Source organism: Panthera onca, chromosome D1 (genome assembly GCF_046562875.1).
Source record: "Panthera onca isolate mPanOnc1 chromosome D1, mPanOnc1 haplotype 2, whole genome shotgun sequence".
NCBI classification, from domain to species: Eukaryota; Metazoa; Chordata; class Mammalia; order Carnivora; family Felidae; genus Panthera; species Panthera onca.
Window position 1 is genome coordinate 56,692,488 of NC_138348.1, and position 12,859 is coordinate 56,705,346.

The 12,859-nt window shown below is 46.5% G+C and overlaps 1 pseudogene; it reads right to left on the reverse strand.

Moving 5' to 3' along the window:
- Positions 1 to 11,256: 11,256 nt before the first annotated feature.
- On the reverse strand, positions 11,257 to 11,558 carry LOC132660592 (high mobility group nucleosome-binding domain-containing protein 3 pseudogene; annotated as a pseudogene).
- Positions 11,559 to 12,859: the final 1,301 nt, after the last annotated feature.

Genomic DNA, 12,859 nt, shown 5'->3' on the forward strand with positions numbered 1-12,859 from the left:
CAAGGGGGGCGCCTGGGTGGCGCAGTTGGTTAAGCATCCGACTTCAGCCAGGTCACGATCTCGCGGTCCGTGAGTTCGAGCCCCGCGTCAGGCTCTGGGCTGATGGCTCGGAGCCTGGAGCCTGTTTCCGATTCTGTGTCTCCCTCTCTCTCTGCCCCTCCCCCGTTCATGTTCTGTCTCTCTCTGTCCCAAAAATAAATAAAAAACGTTGAAAAAAAAAATTTTAAAAAAGAGTCAAGGGAGTGACTAGGGAGAAAAAGACTTAGGACTGCTTCTACCTTAACAGGTTAAAACTCAACAACCAGTTGCAGTAACAAAATGGCCACTGGCCATCCCACCAACCTGAGCAAAAGAGAGCATCTGTGAACCAGAATGCCTGCAAAAGTCCTGAGATTCATTCCATGAGGCCCCTCCTGAACCAATCACTGTGGCCAAGAGATGGAATGTGCTGATTAGTCAAGGTTAGGTCATATTTGTACTTCTGGAGTTGGTTTCCCTGGAACCACAGGGTTCCTCAAAAGGATGTGGGTATTACAGGGAAGAGGGAAGGGAGGATGAATTTGGGGAAGTATTGCATTAGGGATTGTTCCCCATTTACTCCTCTGAGAGCACAGTTTCTGCCTCAGGAAGAGAATGGAGCTAAAACTAAAGTCCCAGGTGTTTTATAATTCCCAGAATGAGAGCCCGTGGCACACTTGAAGACAATGTTAACAGGTACTGAGTGGCAAAGCAGAATTAAATATCCCTGCAGTAAGAAAAAGGGAGTGTGAGCACTCTGGAGGGGAGTCCAGGGGCCTGCCAGCTGGAGGGGGCACCGTGATGGAGGGGAAACAGGAGTTGGCTGCTGCAGGGAGAAAAATCCTGTCCCAGGGGGATTTTCTAAAGTGAAATTGTGGAAGCAAAAGTGAAAGAAGCCAAAAAAAAAAAAAAAAAAAAAAAAAAAAAAAAAAAAAAAAAGCCCGCTCCTCTGTTTCCCATAGGAAACCAGTTAAAAAGGCAATTCTTCCTATTATAGACCAGAGTGGGGAGACAAGATGACTAAATGTAATGTGGTATCCTGGATTGGATCCTGGAATGAAAGAGGATGTTACTGGAAAAAATGGTGAAATCCAGTAAAAGTCTGGAGTGTAGTTAATAGTAATTACCAATGTCAGTTTCTTAATTGTGTTAAATGTACCATAGGAACTCAGGGAAAGGGTATATGGGACCTCTCTGTAGTATTTTTGCAACTTTCCTATAAATCTAAAATTATTCCAAAATAAAGCATTATTTTTTAATTAAAAAGTTTTAATGTTTATTTTTGAGAGAGAGAGAGAGACAGGTGAGTGGGAGAGGGGCAGAGATAGACACACACACACAGAATCCAATGCGGGCTCCAGGCTCTGAGCTGTCAGCACAGAGCCTGAGGTGGGGCTCGAACTCATGAACCGCGAGTTCAGGACCTGAGCCAAAGTCAGACGCTTAACCGACTGAGCCACCCAGGTGCCCCTAGTTTTTAATTTTTTAAAAAATGTTTATTTATTTTTGAGATTGAAAGAGAGCAGGGGAGGGGCAGAGAGAGGGAGACAGAGGATCTGAAGCAGGCTCTATGCTGACAGCAGACAATGTGATATGGGGTTCAGACGCTTAACCCACTAAGCCACCTAGGTGCCCCTAAAGTTTATGTTTCTTAAAGTTAGTTTCTCATGCTGTAGATTCACTTTTACTGTGTGGAGAAGTCCCACATCTGGGACTATACATATAAATGAAAACGCATCTGCCTTTAGGTATCATGGCATTACCAGTACAGTGGGGGCAGTGGAAAGAGCCAAGTGCCAGCCATAACTCCTCCAGGAGCCTGTGAACTGGCCATGCACGATGAGATGGAGCCCGTGATGCATTTAGCACAGGGCCGGGCACATAACTAATGCCCAGTGGAGGTTAGCAGTCTTCATTCTGCACGTATCTGGAGATGTTATAATGTGTCTGCCCTCTCCTGATGGCTTCTCACGTCCCCTGTCCAGGAGGTAGGGTGCGTTGTTCATCTGCTTAATTGAGTCTTTCTACAGGTTCGAGAACCGCAGCCCCGAGGCCCCTGCATCTTTGGTGCAAATTGTCTATGCCTTACCTCCTGTCATGTGCGTGGACAGCTGAGAGGACTCTGTGCTGGGCTCTAACCTGATTAATGTCATTTAATCCTGACATCAGCCTCGGAGGGTAGGGATCACTGTCCCCATTTTACAGATGGCTGCAAAGGCTGGTATTTGCTTTCTCTCAGAGCAGCCTCCTGAGACAGATAAGACAAACAGCACCAATAACTCTGAGTCCAGGTGAGCTGATAAGCCGGAAAACAAAACAAAACAAAACAAAACAAAACAAAACAAACAAACGGGGACTGCTGGAGAACTCAGAGAGGAAAGGTCACCTCCGTGTCCCACAGTCAGTGGACTTTGGGGCCAGGAGGTTTCCAGGGAGAAGGGGATGAAGAGAGAATCCAAGAGCAGGAGATAGTGAGAGCCTTGGCACTGAGATTGAATTCCCAGAAGTCCAGCAGTTCTCAGGCAGTCTGTCTGGGTGGGCTAGAACCCAGGATCCATGCACAGAGTGGGTTGGGACCACAAGCAGAGGGATTGGTGGGACCCCAAAGGGCTCTTTACATCCCAGTCCCTGGGATGAATCTTGCCCCGAGGTTAACATTTACATTCCATCATCTGTAGCTAAGGACTGCCCACTCCAGGGCCTCTTTGTTTCTGTTGGAAAGAGACCGTGCTAGGGCCTTTATGGGTCAGTGCTGGGAGGACTCAAAATAGGGCATAGATGGAAGAAACAATTTAGTGTCTATTTTGTGCCAAGCCCTAAAATGGGCTGTGGGGATCAAGACGACTCAAACCCCTTTCCCAAGGAGCACTTGGGCTGGGGAGTATACTGACTGCCATGTGCAACGTGGTGAGCTAGTCTGTGAGAAACAGGGCCCAGGCCTGCAGGTGCTCAGAGAAAGCTCCCAGCCTCTGAGGGTGGAGGGTGTCCCTGGCCAGACCTTGCCAACCTGGCAAGTTGTCCAACGTCATCAGTAGTCCTATTGGGAAGGAGTCCAACGTCATCAGTAGTCCTATTGGGAAGGAGAGCCCTGAGTTCTTTGGCTGCCTCTCCAGGAGAAGAATCAGATCCAGGAAGCAGTGGGGCCCCGCCAGAGGCCCAGCAGGGCAACCCTCTTCCCACGGGAGGGCGGTATCTGGGCAAGGGCCCGTTGAGCAGGGGCTTGGCTCCCGGCAGACGTGATGGCCTCTTACTGTTCCATGTGACCTCTATACCTCATACAATGGGTGTGATGCTCTGAACGTGCTGTTTGCCAGCTGTCTGGAATCAGACCAACCCAGCAGGCCTATTCTGACCTCACATGCTAAGGCTCATAGTGACAAGTACAGAACTCTCTCAAGTGCTCTGGCTACTTCTCCGAGGACAGGCACAGTGCTAAAATCTTCTGGGCCTGTAGCTCAAGTCAAAGCCTATGCTTCAGCAGAGCCCCAGGGAAAGTGCTGTCTCTGTGATGGTGAGAACACAGGCAGCGTGCTTGTGCACTCGTAAGTGTTGTCCGTTACTTGGGAACCTTTCTTTGCACAAGCATTCTTCCTACTCTTGTGAGATGAGTAGGAAGGAGTCGAGATGATTCCCTATTAGAGGAAATCCCATGATTTCAGGGAAGAAGGGCCTAGAGAGCCCTGGAGGCACACGGGACACTGAGTACTAAGAAGGAAGCAGTGTGGTAGGAGTCTCAGTAGCTTTCAGGGTCTTAGATGAGATGCGGGAAGAAAGACCATGAGGCTGGGTACAAGGTGGATCGTGCCATGGACAACATGGGACCTGAGATTATTGCTATAGGTAGGGAGATGGAGAGGGACACCCATGGACAGGGGACCTGCCTGGGCCTAGCCCTGTCCCTGTCAGGGTCACTGGATCCTGGATCATCAGAGACAAAGGAGCTGTGGAGCCCATGGCATCCTGTCCATTATAAGACCAAGGCCTAGAGGTGAAAATGACATGTCTTAAATCATCTGGTGTGTCAGGGCATGGGCCAGCCTCAAACCAGGGTCCTGCCTCCCAGACCAGAGCATTTCGTTTCCCTGCTTAGGCAAGTCAAACCCAGCAGGCAATGTTCTATCTGGGGCTGGAGAATGGACCCCTGCAGAGACTGGTGTCTCTGCCTTATTTCTCAGATAATGAATGAAGTGCATGTCAGAGAGCGGCAGGGACTTGCCAGAGGTCAGGCAGCCAGAGAGCAACAAAACCTACCCACTAGACTCAGGTGTCCTGACCCCCGGCCCAAGACATCTCATTGCACAGATGTCTCCCAAGGAGAGGAGAAAGGACCTCACATTTACTGAACACCTGTTATGTGCCAGGTCCTCCACACACATTCTTTCCAATCTCCAAAACCTTGGAGACAGATGTTCTTGTCCATGTTTAACAAATCAGGAACAGAGGTTCAGAGATGCAAAGCAACTTGCTCAAGGCCACTCAGCTGGTAGATGGCAGCCCAGAAACACAAGCCCAGGTCTGCTACTTCTAAAGCCTGTGCTCTTGTTCTTACCCAGGCTAGGTTGGGTTTGGGACCCAGGGCTGACAATGCAAGGAAGTAGCAGGGGAGGGGAAACCAGGGGCAAACTCCGGGCACTGCCCAGGTTCCCAGACGCTTGGTTGGACCTGTGATAAAGATCAACAGAAATGACCTTGGGACAGCAGGATCCTACCTCCCGCTGACAGGTTTTTTTAAAAGGTGTATTGACAGAGAAAGACAGATACCATATGTTTTCACTCTTATGTGGATCCTGAGAAACTTAACAGAAACCCATGGGGGAGGGGAAGGAAAAAAAAAAAAAGAGGTTAGAGTGGGAGAGAGCCAAAGCATAAGAGACTCTTAAAAACTGAGAACAAACTGAGGGTTGATGGGGGGTGGGAGGGAGGGGAGGGTGGGTGATGGGTATTGAGGAGGGCACCTGTTGGGATGAGCACTGGGTGTTGTATGGAAACCAATTTGACAATAAATTTCATATATTGAAAAAAAAAAAATTAAAAAAAAGGTGTATTGATCCACACCCTGCAACAAAACCACACAAAACAAACAGAGGTGATGGCATAGTTTCTGGTGTTGCTGAGATACTCATCATGACGTGGCAAGAGGCCAAGGCCCCACTGGCCACAGGAGCTCAGATTTCTAGACTGATTTAGGATTTTAGACTCTCACAGTTCTAACATGAGAGAACTTGGGAGGAACCTCCCAAGCTGTCAATCTACCCCAAGAGAGGAATCCTGTCAACAGACTTCCCAACTAGGTTGATCCAACCCTCTCTCACACCCTCACTGCCTATCTCTAGAAGCCACCCCTTTCGCTGTGGGGCTGTCTTTCTCACTCTGAGCTGAGACCAGCCTCCTGAGACATCCCCATAGTCTCCTTTGAGGCCCAAAGTTAGCTGCCCTATGGCCCTAGGTGGGCCTATTAAGCTAAGAGGACAGTGACTGTACATCTTCTCTGCTCTGGGTCTGAAACTACCTGGCCAGAGGCATTAGTGCCAAAACCATTCCTGAGAAATGGGCACAAAGCTACAGAGAAAAGCTGGTTGGTCTCCTCCTACTTTCTAGGCTTTATGCCTCTGCTAATATAGCCAGACATCAAATCCACCTCTGTGCTGACCACATCCCACTGTGTTCTTATCATCTCAGACCCCAGGCTTTTAAAAATTTGTTTCAAGAACAAGATCTTGCATTTCTTTTTTAATTTCCATCTTGTGAATATTAGCAACTCATAGTGATATGATGCTTTACGGTTTATATACATTCCCTTCACATGCATCATCTCCTTTCATGCTTAGGACAGCTTACTGGACACCACAGAGATGGCTGATGGGAAGTGTCCCCTGGGGAGGTTGGTCCCAGCAGGGGTCCCAGCAACAGCTGCTGAGATGACCATGAGCATTAAGTGGTCAGGATCCTGTGCTCTGAGGAGTGATAGTTACCAAACCACAGGAGCCCAGAGAAGGGAAAACCATGTGCAGTCCATAGGATATCCACAAAAGCTTCCTGAGGGATGCCTCAGAGGCAGTGCAGAGCCTGGGGGTAGGGCTCCAGAAAGAAACAAGTGTGATTAGGAGGCTGCAGGAAGAGGGGAGAATGAGTGGAGTCTGCCTGGTTTGGGTGGAGTCCTTCCCAAGGCAGAGGGTGGGTCAGATGCTTTTGAAGGTTCCCCAACCAGTGTTTGGGTCCCCTCAAATAAGTGTTACCCACCCTCCTTCTCTCTTACTGGCTGGGGAAGAAACAAAAGCTCAGCCAGGATTAGAGTCAGGGTGTCCTAGATCACAACTTAGCCAGGGATCTTCACCACCCCTGAACCAGGCTGGTCCAACAGTCTGTCCTGAGCTCCCTTAGTTGGCTCGAGGAGAAGAAAACTTGCCCTTGCCCTCTTGGGCTCCCATCCGATTGGGGAGACAGGCTTTCTCATGTTGTGTGAGGTCATTTAGGCAAGTGGATTCTAGGAAGGCTGATGGTGGAAATGTGGGCATTGGTGACAAGCCTGTAGGCATCACTCTGGAGCTGGACCAGAATCCCATCTCACACTCCTGTCTCTGGGCCTAGGGTGGGTTGTTTGGGAGCTTAGAAAGGACCCACCCTAGTCCAGGGGCCAAGCCCATGGGTGGGTCCAAGCTAAACTTCCATACAAGCGTCCATTGTGGTTGCATGGGCTGGCCCTGGGCTCCGCCAGCCCTTCCGGCTCCGGAAAATGTTTCCCGTCTGGCAGCTCCTGGAGCAGCCTGTCCTTGGCCAAGGTGCCAGCCCCACACCCAGGTCTCTGTAGCCCAGTGGGGATCTTGGACTCTTGTAGTTTTAGAGCTTTTGGGTCCAGCCCCCATTTCACATCCAGAGTCCCTGAGGCTCAGAGGATGGACATAGGCCAGAGCAGTACACCAGGACCAGAATCAGGATCAGAACCCAGCACTCTGGCCATTTTTTCAGTTCTCACTAACACAGGATGCAGGAGCATTTGGACTCAGAGAAGGGAAGGGGCTGTCTCATCATACAGCCAGTTGTGGCAGAGTCTGGGTGAAATGACTGGTTCCTAGGTGGCTGCTTACCTACCCTAGACCTCTCGGGAGATCTGGGCCTTCTTGGTTCAGCTGTGGCCTCAAGAGGATAGCTGTTCCTCTGTGTCTGAGGATTAGGGGGATTTCAATCCAGCACTGACATCCCGAGTTTTCAAATCAGGTATGGATGTAGTAGACAGGATGAATAAAAGAAGCTCTGGAATTTGGGGGTTTGACAGGTTGTAGCAGCGTTAAGGCTCTGGGGTCTGAGACTCCCCAGCCCTTGCCTGGGCTGACAGCGCCATCTGGGGCCCAATCAGTGGAGTCCCACTGGGGCTACCGCAATGAAACTTCATTCAGCGAAGGCCCTCTGTGCCGCCCAGTGGTAGGTGCTGGGATGAAGAAGGGATTCTGGCCCCAGATGTAAAGGGGAGTAGCCCACAGGGAGTGACCACTGGCATGAAGTGATAACAGAAAGTCCAGGGCAGAGGGAGAGCTCTGAACAACACAGGGCCGTGGAGGAGAGAAATCACCATCATGGCAAATCTCACTGACTGTCCTCTGGGCCAGTCCTGGGCCAGGCCCTACGGACCCTCATCTAACGGAGAGGGGCAAAGTGGAGGTAGGAGCCCAGGGCCAGACACACGGAGCTGGGTCTTGGAGAATAATAGTAATTTTTTTTCTGTACCAAGGGCATTCCAGGTTCAGGGAATAGCCTGTGCAAAGGCATGGAGGAGTGAGTTTATGTGTGTAAGCTTAAGGGCAACAGCTGTGGAAAGACAAAGTGCCAGAATATGAGGTCAGAAAGGTCATAGCCCTGGGTACCTGTGGCCAACACATTTCCAACAATTCCCTCCCCTCCTCTGCCTATCTCTTGCTTTGACCCCCTAGTGCTGGCAGGAGTCCATACAACAAACTCTAACTCCATCCCTTCTGAGTCAGGCTACTCAGCTGAGGTCCTGATTTCTGGGGGCCTCCTTTCTTCCGTAAGGCCAGGGGCTAGGTCAGGCTGTCCACAGATCGATCCTAGGGACATAATCCTGTAATCTCTCTGGGAGCCTGGGCACAGCCCTTGGACCAGGGGAAGGGTCTCCAAGTAGTTACTGAACTCTGGTCACAAGTTCCTTAACTGTAAATGGGCATAATAACAGTGCCTACCTCGTGGAGATGTGGAGAGGATTGAATGAGAAAATGCATATAAAGCCACCTTGCTAACGTGGATTGTTGCCAGAAAAAGAGGCTTCTTCCCATCGCCCATCCCTCTGGGCACATCCCTTCCAGAAGGGGAAGCTCCAGATCTTGGCCCCCTGGCTACCCTCCCCCCAGCCTCAGGTCTTTTTTTACTCTCCTGACCCCAGAGAGGCTCTACTGTGTGCCCTGTGGGGTGATTTGTTTTTTTATGTTTCTCCCCATTTTTTTTTTTTAAAGAAAATGTAAACCACAAGGGAAAAAAGAAAAGTATAAAATAAGCATCCGTATGCATCCCTGGATTCAACAATTAATGATTTGCCTTATTGCCTCATTGCTTTCTCTTTTTTAAAAAAATCTGAACCGTTTGGGGGTGCCTGGCTGACTTAGTCGGTAGAACATGGAACTTTTTTTTTTTTAATAAATGTAGTTAACTTTTAACAAATGTTTGTTTATTTATTTATTTTGTGGGGGGAGGGGCAGAGAGACAGGGAAAGAGAGAATCCCAAGCAGACTCTGCACTGTCAGCATGTAGCCTGATGCAGGGCTCGACTCTACAAACCAGGAGCTCATGATCTGAGCCAAGATCAAGAGTCAGACTCTCCACCAACTGAACCACCCAGGCACCCTGAGCAGGGAACTCTCAATCTCAGGGTCATGAGTTCAAGCCCCACATTGGGCATGGAGACTACTTAAAAAACAAACAAACAAAAAACCCCAAACAAACAAAAAACAAAGCAAAAAACAAAAAAAACTGAACCATTTGAGAGTTGTAGATACCATGACACTAAATAATACTTAATACCTGAGCATGTAGCTCCTGAGAACAACGTCCTACACAGTCACAATCACAATCCTACAAAAAGGATAAATAATTCCATGCTATCATCTAATAGCCAGTCCATATTTATATTTCTCCCAATTTTCCTAAAATGTATTTTATACCTGTTTTGGGGGAGGGGGTCCAGGATCCAATCAATGTTCACTCCTTGCATTTGGTTGTTAGTCCCTTTGTTCTCTGGAAATCTAGAATAGGTGCTTCACATTTTTTTTTCTCCTCAAAATAGGAAAAATTTCAAAAGAAAATAATCTGTCATCTGACCACCCTGAGCTGCCAGCTGTTGGCATTTTGGTATTTTACCTTTCAACTAAAAAGTTCTGAATATATATAGTATTTTTAAAAAAACCCTCCATTGATACATAATTCACATATCATTTAACTCACTCATTTAGAATATATAATTCAATGGTTTTTAGAATATTCACAGATATACACAATACACAATGATGCAATGTATAATACAATATATAGTGATACAATATGTAGATATACAATCAGTACATTCCATTTTAGAACATTTCTATCATCTCAAAGAAACCCCTCTTGTACCTTTTAGCTATCACCCACAGCCCTTAAACAGCCACAAATCTTTGTATCTCTACAGATTTACCTATTCTGAGCATTTCATATAAATGGAATCGTATAGTGTGTGGTCTTTTGTGACTTTTCCCATATACCATAAAGTTTTCAAGGCTCATCCATGTTGTAGCAGGTATCAGTATCTCATTCCTTTTTATGGCTGAAGAATACTGCATTGTATAGATGTACCACATTTTGTTTATGCATCCATCAGTTGATGGACATTTGGGTTGTTTCTACCTTTTAGCAGTTAGGAATAATGCTGCTATACACATTTGTGTTCAAATTTTTGCACAGACGTACATTTCAATTCCTCCTGGGTAGACACCTAGGAGAGGAATTGCTAAGTCGTGTGGCAACTCTATATTTGACTGTTTGAAGAAGTGCGAAGCTGTTTTTCAAAGTAATCGTACCATTTCACATTCCAACTAGCAATCTGTTAAGATTCTGATTTCTACATATCTTTGCCAGCCTGTTATTTTCTGACTTATTTATTATGGCCATCCTTGTGGTTAAGATGTATCTCATTGTGGTTTTGATTTACATCTCCTTGATGACTAAGGATGCCAAGATTTTTTTCTTGTGTTTATTGTTTATTTATCTATTTGCTTATTTTCCATCTTCTTTAGGAAAATGTGTACTTAGATCCATTGCCCATTTTTAAAATTGGGTTATTTGTTTATTTACTTGCTTGTTTGTTTTTGCAGGCAAGAAAACCTTTTATTTTAAACCACAAATAGTCAGCAGATGGCCACAAACTCTCCATGTTTCATTAAAATCATATAAAATAAAACCTAGATTAAAGAGTACCACCGATTACTGCTCTAGAAAAACTGTGAAAATTCAAATATGTAGAGTAAAAATACCACAGTATGCACAGGACTCAATTTTTAAAGCCAGTGCCCGAAATTCTGAATCGATTCTACACACAGTTTCCAATATTAAACTGATATTTATTTTACTTGAGGATGATGGAAATTTCCAAAAAGCAGGACTATGAAAAGATAAAATGTCCATCCTTATACAAAGTAGTGTCCTAAAAATTAGCATTTACAGAATACTTGGTAAAAATAGCTTTAAAAAGTTGTCCCAAGGGCAGGTGGGTGGCTCAGTCGGCTAGGCATCTGACTTGAATTTGGCTCAGGTCATGGTCTCACGGTGCATGGGTTCAAGCCCTGCATAAGGCTCTGTGCTGAGTATGGAGCCTGCTTGGGACTCTCTCTCTCCCTCTCTCTGCCCCTCCCTCGTTTGCATATTCTCTTTCCCTCTCAAAATAAATAAATAAATAAATAAACATTAAAAAATTATACAAAAAAGGGCCGCCTGGGTGGCTCAGTCGTTAAGCATACAACTTTGGCTTCAGGCCATGATCTCACGGTCTGTGTGTTTGAGCCCTGTGTTGGGCTCTGTGCCGACAGCTCAGAGCCTAGAGCCTGCTTCTGATCCTGGGTCTCCCTCGCTCTCTGCCCCTCCCCCACGCGTGCTCTGTCTTTCTCACTCTCTCAAAAATAAATAAACATTAAAAAAATTTTTTTTCTTATATAAAAAAAAGTTGTCCCAAGAGGTGTATAAAACCAACTCCCAATTTTTCACGATTCAGCCTACCCTGTGATCTACAGGTTCAGCTTTCTGCGCTTTTTCAGCTTTAGTTTGGAATGGTGCGGTATCTTCCTTTCCAGCTTCTTGCTCTCCCTCTTTCCTTTTAGTACCTTTGTTAGTCTTTGTGCCAGGTTCTTTGTTAGCAGATGTTTTTCTTGGTTCAGGTTCAGCTTTTGGTGGAGCGGGTTTCGCTGACAATCTGGCAGACTGTCTGGTGGTCTCCTGTTCGATTGGTTTGGATCCATCCTTGCCCTCTGTATTCTCTGGAGACTTTCTTTTGGACATAATGACTATGTTTGGGCAGCAGCAAAAAAGTAAAGCAACGGGCTGGACCTGCTGGCACCTGCCGCTGCAGCTGCTCACGCAAAGGGTACAGGATAGCTTGGCCTCTCTGACCTGACCTGCACCCCCTGCTTTTTTTTTTTTTTAATTATTGAATTGTAATCTTTTTTTATATACCCTAGATCCAAGTCCCTTATCCCATATAAGACTTGCAAATATCTCCCCCCATTCTGTGGGTTGTCTTTGCATTTCCTTGATGGTATTCCCCGAAGCACTAACCTTTTTCACTGTGATGAAATTCAATTTGTATATTCTTGTTGCTGTTGATTGTGCTTTTAGCTCTTCCATTTCATTATTTGATATATTTTGTTATTATTACTATTATTTTTTAAATGTTTATTTTTGAGAGAGAGAGAGAGACAGAGAGTGCGAGCAGGGGAGGGGTAGAGAGAGGGTGAGACACAGAAGCCGAAGCGGGCTCCAGGCTCTGAGCTGTCAGCACAGAGCCTGATGCTGGGCTTGAACTCAGGAACTGTGATATCATGACCTGAGCCGAGGTCAGATGCTTAATCGACTGAGCCACCCAGGCGCCACAGTATTTGATCTATTTTGAATTAACTTTAGTGTATGGTGGGAAGGAAGCATTCAGACGCATCATTTTGCAGACGGCTCCAATTGTACAGGTAGCACAGAGCTGAGAGGATGAGAAACGCCTTCAGCCTTCGGGTCCCAGGAAGGTAACAGAAGCTTTGACTGGGAGCTGGGAGGAGAGGGAACCCAGCGTTCTTAGGTTCACCTGTCTACAGGGGAGCTTCCAGCATGTCGAGGTGGTGCAGGCAGGGAGAGAGTGAATCACAGCTCTAATGCTACAAACTCTTATTGTTCTTACAAAGATTTAGTAGATTTTCCTTAGTGAATTTTCCTTCAGTTGATGTATGTCTTAGGACAATTTCTAGAAATACACGCACACACACACACACACACACACACACACACACGGTTGTTCCACTGGAAAGAGGGTCTGCAGGACTCCTCACACCATCGCCCAGAAGTTGTCCACCAGCTCATTCTTTTTTATTGCTGAGTAGTATTCCATTGTTTGTAGGTACCACACTTTGTTTCTCTATTTACCCATTGATGGACATTGGCTTGCTTCTAGTCTGAGGATATTACGAATAAAGCTGCTTTGAATATTTGCATACAAGTCTTTATTTGGACATATGCTTTCATTTCTCTTGAATAAATGCCTAGAAGTGGAATGGCTGGGCTATGCGGTTATATGGTTACTTTTTAAGAAATTGCTAAACTGGGGGATGCT